The 20,216-nt window shown below is 48.3% G+C and overlaps 1 protein-coding gene across 4 annotated transcripts in view; it reads left to right on the top strand.

Moving 5' to 3' along the window:
• Positions 1 to 20,216, top strand: part of mad1l1 (mitotic arrest deficient 1 like 1) — a 1,358,866-nt gene that overhangs the window by 1,091,430 nt on the left and 247,220 nt on the right. The window lies entirely within an intron of this gene.

Here is a 20,216-nt window from a genome sequence, read left to right as displayed (position 1 = left end):
CTCGGAACGGTTGCCACCGCCTGCAGAACCCCTGCGCAGACCCTCTCAAGGCGAACTTAATCATCTCCAACTTTATGAACCCAGCCATATCATTTATCCAGGCCTCCAGGCTGGGGGGCTTCGCCTCCTTCCACATTAGCAAGATCCTTCGCCGGGCTACTAGGGACGCAAAGGCCAGAATGCCGGCCTCTTTCGCCTCCTGCACTCCCGGTTCGTCCACTACTCCAAATATTGCTAGCCCCCAGCTTGGCTTGACCCGGACTTTCACCACCTGAGATATTGCTCCCGCCACTCCTCTCCAGAACCCCTCCAGTGCCGGGCATGACCAAAACATATGGACATGGTTCGCCGGGCTCCCTGAGCACCTTCCACATCTGTCCTCTACCCCAAAGAACCTACTCAACCTCGCCCCCGTCAAGTGCGCTCTGTGGACCACCTTAAATTGTATCAGGCTGAGCCTGGCACATGAGGAGGAGGAATTAACCCTACCTAGGGCATCAGCCCACAGACCTTCCTCGATCTCCTCCCCCAGCTCCTCCTCCCATTTACCCTTCAACTCTTCTACCAGCGCTTCCCCCTCTTCTTTCAACTCCTGGTGTATTTCCGACACCTTGCCCTCCCCGACCCATACACCCGAGATCACCCTAACTTGAACTTCTTGTGCCGGGAGCAATGGGAATTCCCTCACCTGTCGCCTCACAAAAGCCCTCACCTGCATATATCTAAAGGCATTTCCCGGGGGTAACTCGTACTTCTCCTCCAGTGCCCCTAGGCTCGCAAACGTCCCGTCGATGAACAGGTCCCCCATTCTTTCAATCCCCGCCCGATGCCAGCTCTGGAATCCCCCGTCCATCTTCCCCGGGACAAACTGGTGGTTACCCCTGATTGGGGACCACACCGATGCTCCCATTGCACCCCGGTGCCGTCTCCACTGGCCCCAGATCCTTAGCGTTGCCGCCACCACCGGGCTCGTGGTATACTTTGTCGGCGAGAGCGGCAGCGGTGCCGTCACCAACGCCCCCAGGCACGTTCCTTTACAGGACGCCATCTCCATCCTCTTCCATACCGCCCCCTCTCCCTCCATCACCCACTTGCGGATCATCGCCACATTTGCTGCCCAGTAGTAGCTCCCCAGGTTTGGCAGCGCCAACCCTCCTCGGTCCCTACTGCATTCCAGGAACCCTCTCCTTACTCTCGGGGTCTTATTCGCCCACACAAACCCCATAATACTCCTGCCTACTCTCTTAAAAAAAGGCCTTAGTGATCACGATGGGAAGGCACTGAAACACAAACAGAAACCTCGGAAGGACCACCATTTTGACCGACTGCACTCTACCCGCCAGCGAGAGCGGTAACATGTCCCATCTTTTGAAATCCTCCTCCATTTGCTCCACCAACCTCGTCAGATTCAGTTTATGTAGGGTCCCCCAACTCCTGGCTATCTGGATCCCCAGATACCGAAAGCTCCCCTCCGCCCTCCTCAGCGGTAGGTCCCCTATCCCTCTTTCTTGGTCCCCCGCCTGTAATACAAAGAGCTCACTCTTCCCTACATTGAGCTTATAGCCCGAAAACTCCCCAAACTCCCTTAGAGTCTGCATGACCTCCACCATCCCCTCCATTGGATCCGCCACGTACAGCAACAGGTCATCCGCATATAGTGACACCTGATGCTCTTCTCCCCCTCGGACCACCCCCCTCCATTTATTAGACTCCCTCAATGACATGGCCAATGGTTCGATGGCCAATGCGAACAGGGGGGACAGGGGGCACCCCTGCCTCATCCCTCGGTACAGTCAAAAGCACCCCGACCTCCGCCAGTTCGTCACTACACTCGCCATCGGGGCTCTGTAAAGGAGCTTAACCCAATTGATGAACTCTACCCCAAACCCAAACCTACGCAGCACCTCCCAGAGGTACTCCCACTCTACTGGGTCAAAGGCCTTCTCCGCGTCCATAGCTGCCACTATCTCCGCCTCTCCCTCCTCCGATGGCATCATTATCAGGTTTAAGAGCCGCCGCACATTGGTGTTTAGTTGCCTGCCCTTTACAAATCCCATCTGGTTCTCGTGGATTACCCCCGGGACACAGTCCTCGATCCTCGTGGCCAGCACTTTTGCCAGCAACTTTGCATCCACATTGAGGAGCGAGATCGGCCTGTACGATCCACAATGCAGTGGGTCCTTGTCCCGCTTTAGGATCAAAGAGATTGTTGCTTCCGACATTGTCGGGGGCAGGGTCCCTCCTCTCTTGCCTCATTAAAGGACCTCACCAGTAGCGGGGCCAACAAACAGGTCTGCATACTTCCTGTAGAACTCAACCGGGAATCCGTCCGGTCCCGGGGCCTTCCCCGCCTGCATGCTCCCCAAACCCTTGCTCAGCTCCTCCAACCCAATTGGTGCCCCCAAACCAGCCACCTCTTGCTCCTCCACCCTCGGGAATCTCAGCTGATCTAGGAATCGTCTCATCCCCTCTTCCCCCGCTGGGGGCTGGGATCTGTACAGCTCTTCATAAAAGGCCTTGAATACCTCGTTTATTTTCGTCGCACTCCGAACCGTGGCTCCCCTTCCATCTTTGACTCCCCCTATTTCCCTTGCTGCCATCCTCTTACGGAGCTGGTGTGCCAGCATCCGACTAGCCTTTTCCCCATACTCGTAGGTCGCCCCCTGCGCTTTCCTCCATTGTGCCTCCGCCTTCCCTGTGGTCAACAGGTCAAACTCCGCCTGGAGCCGTCGTCTTTCCCCAAGTAATCTTTCCTCCGGGGCCTCTGCGTATCTCCTGTCCACTCTCAATTTCTCCCCCACTAACCTCTCCCTTTCCATACCCTCTGTCTTCTCCCTATGAGCCCTAATGGAAATTAGCTCTCCCCTGATCACCGCCTTCAACGCCTCCCCTACCACCCCCACCCGCACCTCCCCGTTGTCGTTGACCTCCAAGCACATTTTCGATACACCCCCTCACCTTCCCAAACACCACCTCGTCGCCAGCAGTCCCACATCCAGCCGCCACAACGGACGTTGGTCCCTCTCCTCCCCCAGCTCCAGTTCCACCCAGTGCGGGGCATGGTCCGAAATGGCTATAGCCGAATACTCCGTCCCCTCCACCCTCGGGATGAGCACCCTACCCAGAACAAAGAAATCTATCCGGGAGTAGGCTTTGTGTACATGGAAGAAAGAAAATTCCCTGGCCTGCAGCCTTGCAAACCGCCATGGGTCCACTCCCCCCATCTGATCCATAAACCCCCTAAGTACTTTGGCCGCCGCCGGTCTCTTTCCAGTCCTTGATTTGGAGCGGTCCAGTGCTGGATCCAACACTGTATTGAAGTCCCCTCCAATTATCAGGCCTCCTATCTCCAGGTCCGGAATGCGCCCCAACATGCGCTTCATGAATCCTGCATCATCCCAGTTCGGGGCGTATACGTTTACCAACACCACCCACGTCCCTTGCAGCCTACCGCTCACCATTACATATCGCCCTCCATTGTCCACTGCAATAGTCTTGGCCTCAAATGACACCCGCTTGCCCACCAGTATTGCCACCCCTCTATTCTTCGCGTCCAGTCCCGAGTGGAATACCTGTCCTACCCATTCCTTTCTTAACCTGACCTGGTCCGCCACCTTCAGATGTGTCTCTTGGAGCATGGCCACATCCGCCTTCAGTCCCTTTAAGTGCGCGAACACTCGAGCCCTCTTCACCGGCCCATTCAGGCCCCTCACATTCCACGTTATCAGCCGGATTGGAGGGGCTCTCACCCCACGCCCCGCCGACTAGCCATCTCCTTTTTTGGGCCAGTCCCGTGTCCACGCCTCCGTCACCCTCCAGTCCCCCAGAGGGGGGACCCCCGTCCCGACCACCTCTTCTGTGTCCCATTCCCTTTCGGCCAGTGCAGCAGCAACCCTTTTTCCCCCTCCCCTCCCCCCCCCCATGTCACTCCCGTAAGTCAGCTGACGCCTGCTGACCCCGGCTTCCCCCGCTGTCCCATTGACCTCCCCGCGTGGGAGTCTCCCAATCCATATGCATTCCTTCGTTCCCCTTCCCGCCTTTCTTCCTGCGTGCGGGAAAAAACCCCGCGCTTTCCAAAGCCCGCTCCGCCCCCTCTGGCGCAGCTCCTGTCGCGGCCTTGTCTCTCTCCCCCAGCCCATGTAACATTTCCTGCGCGTGATTGACCCCCTATATACAACAACCATCACACATCAAACCCCAAAACATCCCCCCCACCCTCACAAACCCTCAGTTAGAGTCCAACTTTTCGGCTTGTACAAAGGTCCACGCCTCCTCAGGCATTTCAAAGTAATAGTGTTGGCCCTTGTATGTGACCCACAGTCGCGCTGGCTGCAGCATTCCGAATTTCACTTCTTTCCGGTACAACGCCGCTTTGGCCCGATTGAAACCCGCTCTCCGCTTTGCAACTTCCGTGCTCCAGTCCGGGTATATTCGGATCTCTGCATTGTCCCACTTACTGCTCCGCTCCTTCTTGGCCCATCTCAGGACCCACTCTCTGTCCATGAACCGGTGGAACCTCACCACCATCGCCCTTGGTGGCTCATTTGCCTGGGGCTTCTTCGCCAGCACCCGATGTGCCCCGTCCAACTCCAGCGGCCTCGAAGGGGCCTTCGTGCCCATCATTGTCTCGAGCATCGTGCTCGCGTATGCCCCGGCATCAGCCCCCTCCACTCCCTCAGGGAGACCCAGGATTCGCAGATTCTTTCTCCTCGACCTGTTCTCCAGGTCTTCGAGTCTTCCCGCCCACCTCTTGTGTAGCGCCTCGTTCTGCTCCACTCTCATCGCCAGGCCCACGAGCTCGTCCTCGTTCTGACTGACTCTTTTCTGTACCTCCTGGATCTTAGCTTCGTGGGCCTTCTGCGTGATCCCGAGTCCTTCAATTGCCAAAAGCATAGGCGCCAACATCTCTTTGCGCATCTCCTCGCGCTGCTCCTCGAAGCAGCGCTTGATGAACTCCTGCAGCTCCCCTTTGTCCCTGGCTGCCGCCATTTTGTTTTCTTTCCCTCGCTTCTCCTGTTGCTCCAGTGCCGCTCCTTTGGCTATTACACTTCTGGTCCGTTTCATAAAAGTTGGCAGTGTTTGCTTCACCAGTCTGCCCCAAAAAGTCTATGGAAACTCCTGAAAAAGGTCTGAGAGTCGGTTCCAGATGGGAGCTGCTGAATGCGCGACCTACTCCTCCATGGCCGCCACCAGAAGCCTCGTCCCCACCTCTTCAATGGCCTTGGTAGATCCTTTCACAGTTGTTCCCTCTGCTGCTAGAATTCACCTTTGATAGAGTCAAGTCAGATTGCAGCTTTAAGCTTGCCCTTCCCCCGCCTGCATGCTGGAAGAGGCCTCTGTCTATTGCTGCAGCTCAAGCCAAATCCTTCACTGTTTCTGCCGGGTCTGACAGCCAAAAGACACAACATTCCTGGGGGACACCGTCAGGGGAATGCTGCAGTCTTCTTCCCACACCAGGAAATGTCAAACAAATGCCGCGGGGGCCCTGTAAAAGAGCCCAAAAGTCCGTTCCAAGCGGGAGCTGCCGAATATGCGACCTAGCTCTGCATAGCCGCACCTGGAAGCAACCACCACCTTCTCAAGGACAGTTAGGGATGCGCAATAAATGCTGGCCTTACCCAGTGACGCCCACATCCTAAGAATAAATAAATAAACATTCTGCGACTTAGTGCTTTTTTAATTTCTCCAGGCTCAACTCTTTTTGAATAAAAAATCATAAAGGCAAAACACTTAGCGGGAGTTAAAAGCATAGTGTCTAATTAAACACAATACTGGAGATCAAATAGCCTTATGACTAATGTCTTTCCATTCCTTATTTTTTAAGATCCTCATTCTAAGAATTAGAGTGCCACTTCTGGTTGTGCCACTTGTCGATAATTTGCCTAACAGTAATTTCACTGGTTAGAATAGATGGCCTAGGATTATAAAGTTCTGTTGAAGTATCTGAAGGTATCAAATGAGACATTTTATAATTAGTAAGTTTTGTGATTTTGTTATTAATGATAACAGAGCAATGGGGAAAAGATAAAATGAAATTGCCCAATTTACTAACCCTCCCACCTGTCCTAAAAAGCACTGACCTATGCTGGGGTTTGATTCTGTGCACAAAAGATACATTCCAATAGCTCCTCTCATGTTCATCTGTGCGTACAAAATACTGTAAAACATTTTGAGATGTCACAATATCATGAAAAAGCTATGGAAGTGAATTTTTTTCTTTTAAAGAGCTCACAATAGTGCGCAAGGCCAAATGACCTTTGGACTCCTTCTGTGCTAGTAATTCTAAACCGTTTTAAGAAGTCGAATTTTCAGATAAATCTGACTTCAAGAATAAAGTTTAAAGGCTGCTCTACACACCTTTTCAATATCTAGATTTTAATGTTTTTTCATTTTTATTATTCCAAAGCCTGTTGAAACAGATTTCAGAATAATGAAGTCTATCATATCTTTTAGCTTTTGTCCTTTTAATGTACTGCTTAGGTGTCACCTGCATTGTGAGCCCTATCCTTTTTGTCACCAATCATGCCTGGCGTGCTTTATTTTTTGACATTCAGCAGCACCTGCCACTTAAAGAGTACTGACTTTGGTCTAATTCTGGCAACTTAGTCTAAAAATAAATTACAATTGATTTTTAGCTGGTACTGTTAGAAGCATCTATAACAATGTATTCTAATATTGAAGAATAAAATAAAATTGAATTTGACTTTTAGACTTAAGACTCTCTCTCTCAGTTGTCATTTATAATGTGGAAGTGACTTGATTCGCCCAACCATAAATAAGCAACTTAGCTCAATTCCTAAACAGGATGTGACTTTCATGTAAAGTTGGGTGACCCATGAATAGAGCTTTTAGTATGAAATTAGCCTTCACATCATTTTATAAATCTACCTCCAGGAAGTCTGTGTAAATGTAACTTGTTTAAATAAAACAGATGAATTGGGGCGCGAGGTGGCTCGTCCACAAGAGGGGGAAAGTGAGATCCTGAATTGAGGGTTTCTCCAATAAATAGTTATATAATACATTTGGAGGATTAATTTGTACTAAAAGTATCCATGTTAGTTTTCTTAATCCTTTTATCTTTAACCTCACTTTTTGATCCCATCCTCTAACCTGAGGATCTGACCGGGAAGTTGAGAGAGACCTTATACCTTGAGCATGTAATGCTGTGTCATAAAGTGCCAGCTAATAACATGCCACTGACTGCCACTTTGATCGATTATAAAATGTGGGTAATAATGAAATCAAGATTGATGCAATTTTGACTTCCTGTTATTGGATTTTTAATCTTTTATGCAGGTTAGAGAAACATCTCAGAACAGACTGCTACTCTACATGTGTAATTTTTAAAAATGCAGGTTCTGTGGCTTTTGACATTTCACATCATAATTTGTAAATTAAGTAAAAAATAGAAACTTGGTTTAAGTTGCAGTGCATTCAATTTATAGACCGCTTACTGATTGAAGAATCCCATTAGACTAAAGTGACCTAATTGCTTAAGGATAAAAACACAACTAATATCAGCGTTGAGTTAACAGCTTTAGGGGCACTGAGAGTCAGTACAACAGAAATCAAAATGAAATTAGGTAACCTGGTGTGCTGAGGAGCTCTTAATGTGATTTCCTTTCAGCAAATTTTATGAAATTCCCCATTACCCGTGTTTGTTTGTCTCATTAGCTTGTGCCTCTTGTTTAATTTACAATAGGTTTGCGAATCAAAAGACTGGAAGTGCACTGTTACTATACATCTACTTTGTCTTTGAAATTTGTATGTATCAGCCATTCAGATACTTGCCTATATACATACACATTGTCTCAAACTGATGTCTTTTCACCACACAGTTACAAAAGGGGTTTGATAGGTGATAGAGAAAATGTTTCTGCTTGTGTGAGAAACCTGAAACCAGGAGCCTTAAATCACTAATAAATCAAGTAAGAAATAGACGAGAAACTTCTTGACCCAGAGAATAGGTAGACTATGGAACTTGCTACCATGTAAAGTTACTGAGGAGAACAGCATAAATGTATTTAGGGGAAACTGGATAAATACATAAAGGGAGAAAGGAATAGAATGTTATGCTTCCGCAGATGCTGCACGCCCTGCTGAGTATTTCCTGTACTTAGTGATTTCATGATAGAAGTTATGCGTTAGATAAGGTAGACTGGAGGAGGGTCATGTGGAGCATAAACATTAGCATAGTCCAACTGAGCTGAGTGACCTTTTTCTGTTATGTCGCTTCAATCTAAAAGAAAAACAAGTACTGTACTAGAGTGTCAAAGGCGGCATGGTAGCACATGGATGGCACTGTTGCTTCACAGTGCCAGGGGCGCGGGTTCGATTCCCTGCTTGGGTGACAGTGTCTGTGTAGATTTCTTCCGGGTGCTCCGTTTTCCTCCCACAAGTCCTAAAGACATGCTTGTTAGGTGAATTGGACATTCTGAATTCTTTGTCAGTGTCCTCGATCAGGTGCCGGAGTGTGGCGACTAAGGGATTTTCACAGTAACTTCATTGCAGTATTAATGGAAGCCTACCTGTGACACTAATAAAGATTATTATTATTATTTAGATTATGCATTCAAATCCAAAGTGAGGTTGAACCTTGACTTTCTGAAGAAATGAATAAAATCTATAAAAGCAAAATATTATGGATGCTGGAAATCTGAAATAAAAACAGAAAATGCTGGATAAACTTAGCAGGTCTGTTGGCATCTGTGGAGAGAGATTTCAATTAATAATACAACAGAGCTAAACTGAGGGCATTCTAAGTTTTACTTTCTTGTAGAAAACAAAGAGAACATTATTCACATTTTAAAGTGACCTCAATTTCAAGCAAAATGCAGGTTTATTCTCTGCTCTTGTTTATTCCCGTTAGGTGCGATAAATGTTGAGAATGGCCAAAGTTTGAAATCCTAGTTACCCACAAGGAGAAAAAAGCTACAAGATACCACAGTTTTCAACAAACAAAAATAAACTTTACTATACAGACAGAAACGTAAGACAATCTACAGTATCTGCCTTATACTCTAACATTCAGAATTAACAAAAGGTAAATTTGAATTAACAGGCAAAGTGTGGTCAACACAATACACTGAACATTGAATAGCAGATGTGACCAAGACAGACCCTATGGATTTTTAGTAACCCACCTGGACATCAGTGACCACTGTGAGTCACAAATTCTTGTTAAAACTCTGACTACCTCGAGGGATTCTAACTCTTCTCTTCTGAAGATTTCGATTCAGAATTCCCTCAAAACCACATCAACTTGGACAGCCTCAATGACTGCTCACCTTCCAATATTTCAATCTGTCCTCCTGAGACTGTGTTCCACAGGATTCATAGAGCTGCACTATTGTCTCTAATAAGGAGATGGGAGCAGGACGTTTGACAATAAAAACCTGCATCACCATTGAAACAGGATTGTAATGATTCTGCTAATGAGAACAGCAGCAATAATAACAAAATGCACCATGACCTGTATCCAAGGGTGTATTTCTACTTTAGATCCCAATTCCAAATATTGTCCCACCAAGTTATTTTCTTCAGGTTTTGACTCGCATTCCCTAACCTCAGGTGATTAAATGATTGAAGAATCCCACCATCTGTTTCAGCTTCATTAACACTCCCCAAATTTAACATGATCTCCCCACCTATAGATCACCTCACTCTTGAACACATAATAGTCCTTATCCTTGTACAGATGGTCATTTACTTCTAAAATATTTATAGTTAAATACCTAGAATTAAAACAACAGATTTTACAAGTTCCGTACTCATTACCTGAGTTAGCATTTACTCAGTATTGATAACACACACAAAAATTATTTTACTTATATAAAATATCCTACTTTCAAATAGTGACATTGTAAATTGAGAATGTTTAATTTATCTCCTTTCAAACCATGAAAGGGGTTTGAAGCTCAGCAACCCACTCAGCATTCTCCCATTGCCCTTTATTCGTCAAAATTAGAATTTATTGTCCGTTTATGTTAGTACTATTTTCACTAAATTGCTATTTAATCAATTAGCAATTATATCCTGGCATGGTAGTTTTAAGAGAAGTTAAATCATCAGTCGTTGCAATTGGTGTGGAAGATAACACTTCACAAACATTTTAATTCAAAGGGCAACTATGAAGTCTTTTCCACAAAAGGAAAAGCTTTTGGGCGGGATTCTCCACTCCCGCGCCGAAGTGCCCACGCTGTCGTGAACGCCGTCGTGAACCTCGACGGCACTAAACGGCCCCTATCCCGACCGATTCAGGGCCAATAATGGGCTAGGAGCGGGGCCGCATCATTTACACGCGTCAGGCCTTGTCGCCACGTAAAGGCGGCGCCGCCTAACTGGCGTCACCCGCGCATGCCTGTTTGCCGTCCTCTCCGAGTCCGCCGCGCAAGAAGATGTCAGACAGATCTTGCAGGGCTGCAGAAGAAAGGAGGTCCTCCTTCAGAGAGGCCGGCCGGACGATCGGTGGGCACCGATCGCGGGCCAGACCCCATTTGAGGCCCCCCCCCCCCCCAGCGTTCCCGTGCTGCTCCCGGCGGCACCGACCAGGTGTGGACGGCGCCGGGGGGAACCCGCCGTTTTGGCCTGGCCGCTCGGCCCATCCGGGCCTGAGAATAGCAGGGGTGCCGGAGAATCGCCATTTTGGGTGTCTTGGGCGATTCTCCGGCCTGCGCCGCGGGGAACTCGGCGGGGCCGTTCTCGCCGCTTGGGAGAATTGCGGGAGGGCATTGGACCGGCGTCGCGGGAAAATTCGGTGACCCAGGCGATTCTCCCAACTGGCGCGGGAGTGCAGAATCCCGCCTTTTATGTCCCCATTGTCACTCTGTTGTGACAGAGCAGTCTTGGAATTCTTGAAGCAGCTAGAATTATTGGCTATGACTTATTTAAAACAAACGCATAAAGGTACACTCGGCCTGGAGCCACATGAGTTAATTTGGTTTAAATGTATCTTGTCAATTTAAAATAAAATTAAAATCCATAGTCTTCGCTGCATGAAAATTCCCGAGCAATAAATTTGATATGTAATGAGTTTACAGAGAAAATAATGAAATCACAACCAATTTGGGAACAAAAAACAGAACAAAGTTTTCAAATGTAGGTACGTTAAGACTTCCTGTAACAATCGATCACATGGGCACATTAAATAAAGACGACTTGTCTTCACATTCCAATTTAGATTCCTTTGATTTTTCCACTTTGAGCTAAAAGCACCTAAGATTATGCCAAGCTCAAACTAATCATTTCCAAATCCCAATTTATATATTTTAGTACCCTCAATAACGACACGAGAGTGTGGAATGGTAAATGAAGGCTTTAATAAGCAGAGAACTAGCCAGTTACCGAGACGTGTGCTTACTGAGTGCCACCTACAGGGCGCCACCTTATATACTGCTCCCTGGGTTCCAAACCCGGTCTTAAAGGTGCATCACCTACATGGTGTTAAGGGTACAGTAACCATTCATCTGGGAGCACGGTGGTCGGAGCTTTCGTCCAGGTCGGGGTGGGGGGCAGGGGGAATAACTGGGGGAATGGCTGGGGGTAGCGGTGCCGGCGCCAGCGGGGAGTGTGGAGGGGGGGGTCGCGGTCGGTGTCTACTGATGGAGTGGGGGTCCCGGGGGAGGGCATCAGTGGGGGAACCAGCGGGTGCCAAGTCCCGTAGGGAAACCACGAGGGGGGGGTGGGGCGTCAGTAGTGGGGGAACCAGCGGGTGCCAGATCCCGGAGGGAAACCGTGTCTTGCCTGCCGTCAGGGTGCTCGACTTAGGTGTATCGGGGGTTGGTATGTAGCAGTCGGACCCTCTCGACCAGGGGGTCCGTTTTATGGCTCCTCGCATGCCTCCGGAGAAGAACAGGCCCCGGAGCCGTCAGCCAAGGTGGAAGCCAGACCCCGGAGGTGGACTTATGGGGAAGACAAACAAGCGGTTGTGAGGGGTCTCATTCGTGGCCGTGCAGAGGAGCGACCTAATGGAGTGGAGGGCATCGGGTAGGACCTCCTGCCAGCAGGTGGTTGGGAGATTTCTCGACCGTAGGGCCAGAAGGACAGCCTTCCAAACTGTTGCGTTCTCCCTCTCCGCCTGCCCGTTTCCCCACGGGTTACAGCTGGTCGTTCTCCTCGAGGCGATGTCCTTGCTGAGCAGATACTGATGCAGCTCATTGCTCATGAACGATGTACCCCGGTCGCTGTGGATATAAGCGGGGAAACCAAACAGGGTGAAGATGCTGTGCAGTGCCTTTATCACGGTGGCCGAGGTCATGCCGGGACAGGGAACGGCGAATGGGAAGCGGGAGAACTCGTCGATGGCGGTTAGGAAGTAGGTATTGGGGTTGGTTGATGAGAAGGGACCTTTGAAGTCCACACTTAGTCGCTCAAAGGGCCCCGAGACCTTTACAAGGCGAGCCTTGTCTGGCCGGTAGAAGTGCGGTTTGCACTCCGCGCAGATCTGGCAAGCCCTTGTCATGGCCTTGACTGGAGTATGGTAGGTTGCGGAACTTGATAAAGTGGGCGAGCCGGGTAACCCCCGGGTGACAGAGGTTATTGTGGATAGCCCGCAGGCGATCCTCCTGCGCGTTGGCACATGTGCCGCGGGACAGGGCATCGTTGAGCTCCCCAGGACGACACTTAATATCGTACGTGTAGGTGGAGAGTTCGATCCTCCACCTCAAGATTTTATCATTTTTAATTTTGCCCCGTTGTGCGTTATCAAACATGAAGGCTACTGTTATAACCTGCCTGCTTACCATTGGCTGGGGACTAATGACAATCCCACAATCCTGTGGGAGTATGAGCTTCCCCAATGAGGGGGGCGGAGAAATCATTAGCAGACTCCCTGTATAAATAAAGCTGGCCAGTTTGGAACCAGCAGGAAGAAGTAAGCAGCAAGCGAAGTTGCTGCTGTTGTGTATATATATATATATATATATGTTATTGTAAATAAATGTTATTTCTTTGTATCTTTGAAACTCGTGCTGGATTCTTCGTGGCCCTCACAAAAGCTACCGACCAACCGGTGAACCTCCTACCGGCTAGGTAGTGCCTCCAGTGTCGCACAGCCTCCACAATGGTGCCTCCTTTTCAATTGCGGAGTGCCGAATCTCGGAGGTGGTGAGGGTCCGGGAGAAGAATGGTACTGGCCTGCCTGCCTGGTTGAGGGTAGCAGACGGGGCGATGTCTGGCGGATCGCTCTCTACCTGGAAAAGGATGGTTTCGTCCACCGCGTGCATAGCGGCCTTGATGATGTCGGCCTTGATGTGGCTGAAGGCCGACTGGGCCTCAGCCGTCAGGGAAAATGTTGTGGTCTTTATGAGTGGGCGGGCTTTGTCCGCATATCTGGGGACCCACTGGGCGTAATAGGAGAAAAGCCCCAAGCACCGTTTGAGGGCCTTGAGGCTACGGGGGAGGGGAAGCTCCTTAAGGGGGCGCATGCAGTCGGGCTCGGGACCTAAACCCCGTTTTCTACGACCTGGCCGAGGATGGCTAGCCGGGTTGTGTGGAAAATGCATTCTTCCTTGTAGGTCAGGTTGAGGGCCCGGGCAGTCTGGAGGAACTTTTCAAGGTTCGCCTCATGGTCCTGCTGATCATGACCGCAGATGGTGTCATTGTCCAAGTATGGGTAAGTAGCCCGCAGGCCGTACTGGTCCACCATTTGGTCCATCGCCCTCTGGAAGACGGAGACCCCATTTGTGACGCCGAAGGGGACCCTGAGGAAGTGGAAGAGCTGGGCGGCTGCTTCGAAAGCAGTATAGAGGCGGTCTTTCGGTCAGATAGGGAGCTGGTGGTAGGCGGATTTGAGGTCGACAGTGGAGAATACACGGTATTGAGCGATCCGATTGACCATTTCTGCTATGCGGGGAAGGGGGTATGCATCGAGCTGCATGAAGCGGTTTATGGTCTGGCTGTAGTCCACGACGATCCGTTTCTTTTCCCTGAACCGTAATACCACCACTTGTGCTCTCATGGGGCTGTTGCTATCCTCGATGACCCCCTCTTCCAGTAAACACTGGACCTCTGACTTGATAAGTCATATCTTGGGCACTGTACTGGTGGCGACGGGCTTACAGTCGGGGGTGAGGTTCGCGAATAGTGAGGGGGGTGCAACTTTCAGTGTTGCAAGGCTGCATACCAAGGGTCCGCCGAACTTCAGGATCAGGCTTCGGTGGCTGCATTGGTAATTCAGACCGAGCAGCAGGGGGGCACAGAGGTGAGGGAGGATGTGGAGCTTGAAATTAGCATATTCGGCGCCCTGGATCACGAGATTCGCAATACAACACCCCTTGATTTGGACCGAGTGGAACCCGGAGGTGAGGGCTATGGCTTGGGAAGCGGGATAGGTGCGCAAGGAGCAGCGCCATACCGTTTCTGGGTGGATAAAGCTCTCCATATTCCCGGAGTCGAAGAGGCAGGGAGTGTCGCACCCGTTGATCTGGACCTGCATCGCTCGTGGAATTCTGCAGGTGCTTTGGCTGCGATTCGTCGAGGGTGATCGCTCCCAGTTGCGGGTAGTCCGAGTCCTCAGCCGAGTCGGATTCACAAAATGGCCGCCGCCGTCGGTCTCACGTATTGGGTCTAGAAGATGGTCGCCGCCATGATGGCTGCCCCCATGACTCGCACGAGGCCGATGACGCGTCAGAAAGGGGCGTGCCCGGCCGGTGCGCAGCCACATTGCGGGGCCTGCGGGCCTGTGAGCTCGATTTTCGGGCCTGGTGAGCTTTTGTTTCTGGGCCCTGAGGCAGACCCTCGCAAAATGCCCCTTCTTTCCGCAGTCGCTGCAGATGGCGGAGCGGGCTGGGCAGCGTTGACGTGGATGCTGGCCCTGCCCACAGAAATAGCAGTGTGTGTCCCCGGCCTGGGCAGGTCGCCGCGTGGCGCAGGCCCATAGCGTAGCCGAGTTTGGGAAGTCCGAGGGGGGCTCGCAGGGTCCGCGTGGTACGTGCCTAGGTTTTGGCGGGCCACTTCCAGTGAGGTGGCGAGCGTTACCGTGTCCTGAAGGTCTTTAGCTCCATTTTCGAGGAGTCGCTGCCTGATATAGGTCGAACGGATGCCGGACACGAATGCGTCTCGGATGTGCAGGTTCATGTGGACTTCCCCCGTCACATCCTGGTGGTTGCAGTTCCTGGCGAGCGCGGTGAGCGTTTCCACGTACTCGTCTAGCGTTTCCCCTGAACGCTGCCGACAGGTAGAGAGCAGATGCCGTGCATGTACCTCATTTATGGGTTTGACGAAACGCTTTTGCAGGATCTCGATCGCCTCGCCATAAGTGGTCGCCTTCTCGATCATAGCAGAGATTCTATGGCTAACCTGGGCGTGGAACAGGCGCAGCTTACGAGGCCCTAGGACGGGAGTTTCTGAGGATTCCAGGTAGGCCTCGAAGCAGTGGAGCCCGTACTTAAAAATGTCTTTGGCCACTGATATCCGTGCTTCCAGGTTGAGCTTTTCTGGCTTGAGACCGGCATCCATCCTAACGTAGTTCTGCTTATTAAATTGTAGTACCCTCAATAACGACATGAGAATGTGGAATGATAAATGAAGGCTTTAATAAGCAGAGAACTAGCCAGTTACCGAGGCATGTGCTTACTGAGTGCCGCCTACAGGGCGCCACCTTATATACGGCTCCCTGGTGGGTGGAGGCGGAGTCCCCCAGGGTTCCAAACACGGTCTTAAAGGGGCATCACCTACATGGTGTTAAGGGTACAGTAACCATTCATCACATACACTTTGATTTTTTTCCATTTACTTCCTGAGAATTGTGTTCTAAGTAACTTCCACAATGTTGATCATGATTACTGTTTTTTAAAGAAATTTAAAATGCCTACCCTGTTTTAAATTACACTTTAAATCCAGTTTATAACTCCCAATTGATTTAAAACTCAGTTTTGCAACATTTTAAAAAAACTAGAAACACCAAAGGAAATTCACAAATATTTTTTAAACACACACAATCATTCATCCACGGAGGCCTCCATTCAAACAAAAGGAATTCAATGCATTATGCTTTCATTCAATCTCAAAAAAATGAAAAATAAAATTAAAACTTAAAGAAAAGGTAAATTCGCTCGCAAATATATATATATAGTCAGTTTAAACTCTTCTGCAGCCACAGGGGGCTTTTCCATTGCTCCAGAATCACCACACTCCTTCTCAAACAATTGCTTTACAGCTTGTCCTGTTCCTCACCTAATTCAAAATACAACTACGTGCATACATTAAACAAGCAACTTTGAAATGACTAACAAAACCAGACCACAGAGGGTTACCCTGGTGATATAGGCACCAGATGGACTCATAGACAAGGAAAATCACACATTAACACACAAACAGCAACCCAACAAACACAAGTTCTGCCAGCAGCTCTTGAATGAGTTGATTAAAGTCTGCAGACTATCTTTTAACCTTATATTCAATAAAATTTCTCAATTTATTTCAAATATGCATTCAGAATATAATTCAAACCCTTTCCAAATTGTTAATTTAGCTTTTTTTTTTAAACTTAAAAGACATATCTCCCAATCGATATATCGTCATTTTTATTCATCGCTTGATCCCCAAAAGTTTACGTAGTACCCCTTTGGAGGGAGACTGGAGACTCTCCAGACTGGAGAAGCTAACCGCTTTTTCATAACTTCTAACATTAAGTTGCTCTCAGAGAATGAATTTCCACATTGACTTCGAAAACTTCATACACCAAGACTCATTAGTCCTTTTTCTTGGGATAATCCCAGACTATCCAGGGGACAGATTTTCACACTGACTTTTAAAACTCATATAACAAGACGTAGTTGTCTTTCTTTTAACCTCGGGATAATCCCTAACTATCCAGTGCACAAATTTCCACACTGACTTCTTCTAAAACTCATATTTCCACAATGACTTCTTCTGAAACTCATATTTCCACAATGACTTCTTCTGGAACTCATATTTCCACAATGACTTCTTCTGGAACTCATATTTCCACAATGACTTCTTCTGGAACTCATATTTCCACAATGACATCTTCTGGAACTCATATTTCCATTCTAACTTCTTCTAAAGCTCATATTCCCCTCCCCCCTTTGACACAAAGGATCGATCCCTCGAGGAGCCTTTTGCCATTGGCTACCTTCCACAAAGTGGTTTGAATCTCTTTCCCACTTCCGTGACTTTTAGGGACCCCGGTCCCGTTTGACTACTGCTGCAAAATTCTGACCATAGGGGCCACCCTTTCTTTCTTTTGTACTGCCTTACTTTTGCTTCCCATACGGGACAATTCTCTACCTCTGACCTCTTTCCTGCCATTTTCCATGCAAAGAAATGGCAAGGAGTCGATTTGACAGCGGGTAAGGCTTATTGCTATGTTCCGGTCCTGATCCCTCCGGGTTCTATCCAAAACCTTCAGAGTTTACCCTATCCCTTCTTATTTGCAAACAGTACAAGCACAATGTACCGAGAGAGGGCAGGAGACAGAGAGAGAGCGGGAGACAGAGAGGGGGCAGGAGAGAGAGAGAGAGCGGGAGGGAGAGAGAGCGGGAGAGAGAAGAGCGAGAGAGAGATCGATCTGCTAATTCTTCACTCACTACTCATCAGTACAGATACGGAAAGCACGCCGGATGTAGGTCAAATCTAACGACCTTACCTACTACAGGACGGTTAAACTACCAAACAATACAGGAGGGGGATTCACACAGTGGGCGGGATTCACATTGCAACATCTCATGAGATCGCTTTGTATCGCATGAGGCAGAAGAGGGATCTTCCGGCTTCTAATGGCTGTGCCATGCTGCCTTTTGGGCATAACGCGCCCACTAGATCTTGCTCTTAGTCTGTGAACTTCAGAGCACCTCCTGAGCTTTTCCTTGGCTAACAACACATTCGGCACAGTTTAAACATTTTTTTTAAATTGCATCCTTTAATCTGGCAATTGTAGTCCTTTCCATTTTCTTTCAGACTTCTCTAGCTCCCAGAGTGTATACTAACATTACAGGACTGCCTTACATACATGCTTGCAGAAGTTGAAAGGTTATCTGCAGCCAGATGTGATTTTCAAAAGTGAATTGAATAAAGACCTGAAGGGAAAAGAAAGAAAGGCAGGGAGTAGTATTAATTAAATTGCTCAATCGGTAGAATGGCCTCCTCCTGTGCTGTAAACCAATTTATTATTAATTCTGATTCAAGAAAAGATCCACACATAACTCTGAGAGTTGTGTGCACACCTGAAGAAAAATAATACAAAAACTAAGGAGCAGTGAGATTTGAGGAAATTATGAACACTTAAAATACCAATGGTCTGGTGCCTCCTGAAAAATAACTGCAATCTTTTTGTGCCCTTGTCTCTACTGTTGTGACTCATTATTTTGTCTAAGTGTACGTCTGTTCCGTATGTGTGACTCAGTCCTCTACTGTCAGGAAACAGAGCTAGTTTTAAGTCATCTATATTTGTATTCGCGGGTATTAAAATTGAGGTATAGCTTTACATAAGTTTAATTTTGTATTTCTGTACTAGAAAGGGTTAAAACTTTAGTTACCTTAATATTAAACACTATCTTTGTTCATCTAACTCGATTAGCATAATCATCAATCTCCACCTCCTTAACCTGCTGATATAACCTTCCCTTTAAAGTATGTATGGGTTGCTTCAAGACTCCCGATGGTACCAAGGCTCACATTCTCTTAAGTTGGTTCTGCGTTCCCTATTTGAATTCTTGGGACTATCTTTTATTGATAACCTCTAGTTTTCTTCCCCACATGTGGAAATGCTCTACCTTTATCTATCAAAACATTTTGTAATTTTAAACACCCATTAGATAACCCTCAGCAATATTCTCTCCAAGCTGTGCAGCAATCCATGATGTACCACACAGAATAAACAGGCTGCACACACCCAATGTTCCCTTTAGGGTGTGCACATTCATGTTTGGCAATCTTAAAGGGACCATGCAATACAAAGCGCTGGTCACGCACAGCAAAGAGAAATTAAAGGGAACATTGTACCTCGGTCTTCTCTTTGAAGAAACCTGAACTGCTCTTCCTTTCATGATGGGTAGAACTTCAAAGCTCTGAAATGTTTATTGCACCAGTGTCTCTGCATCCTTTTCATAATATGGCAGACAGAACTGTACACAGTACTACAAGTGTGGCCTAACCAAGACTTGTAGTCTTTAGCCTTTACCGTGGCGGCATGGTAGCACAGTGGTTAGCACTGTTGCTTCACAGCACCAGGATCCCAGGTTCGATTCCTGACTTGGGTCACTGTCTGTGTGGAGTCTGCACGTTCTCCCCGTGTCTGCGTTGGTTTCCTCCGGGTTCTCAGGTTTCGTCCCACAAGTCCCGAAAGACGGGCTGTTAGGTGATTTGGACATTCTGAATTCTCCTTCAGTATACCTGAACAGGTGCCGGAGTGTGGCGACTAGGGGCTTTTCACAGTAACTTCATTGCAGTGTTAGTGTAAGCCTACTTGTGACAATAATAAAGATTATTATTATTAAAGATTATAGAGGCACTACAGATCAATGCAAGGTCATGTCTATATGGTGCTATGGATCATATCTTCATTAAGGACCATCCCTATTGAGGTGCAAAGAGTTGAGCAGAGTTAAGGAGGTCATGTAGTTAAGAAAGAAATTGATTTGTCCTATAGTGGGGCAAGGAACAGTTTCAGCTTTTGTGAAAGCAGGTTGTACTTGGCTGAACTTAGTTCAGTTAAGATCCATGCAAACAGAAGAGTCTTTGGGTGGAATTTTCCCAGAAATCGGAAAATACCGATGTCGGGCAGAAAAATGCCATTGAATTCACCGTCAGTGGTGGCAGCTTTCTCCAGCATATAGTCCCACACTTAGAGTAAAAAAACTTAAAAGGGGCATGTCCCATGATATAACACTGACGAGGCGGTCTCTGATTTTCCGACCCCACCAGCAATTTAGTCCCTCGAAGATCAGTGTGCAATTTCTAAAGGCCACCCCAATGCAAAGGAGTTCACTTGGAAGCCCATCCCACCACTGCCAGGGGGCATGACCCTCTCTCCCCGGTATGCTGCACTCCCAGGAGCTCCCCTGGGAGGATACTTGCTAGATGCATGTCTTGGGAGAGTATTCATGATTCACACCGTTCTGCCCTCAAGCCGATGTGAATGGATTTTCTGATGGAGAATTTGGGTGATTCAGGCGTAGAGGCCTGATAATTAGATGTTAATGCATTCAAATGATGTTCCCAACATTGAACGTTGGAAAACTTGCCCACACTGATGA

This window comes from Scyliorhinus torazame, chromosome 17, assembly GCF_047496885.1.
Source record: "Scyliorhinus torazame isolate Kashiwa2021f chromosome 17, sScyTor2.1, whole genome shotgun sequence".
NCBI classification, from domain to species: domain Eukaryota; kingdom Metazoa; phylum Chordata; class Chondrichthyes; order Carcharhiniformes; family Scyliorhinidae; genus Scyliorhinus; species Scyliorhinus torazame.
This window is presented reverse-complemented; position numbering and strand designations above follow the sequence as displayed.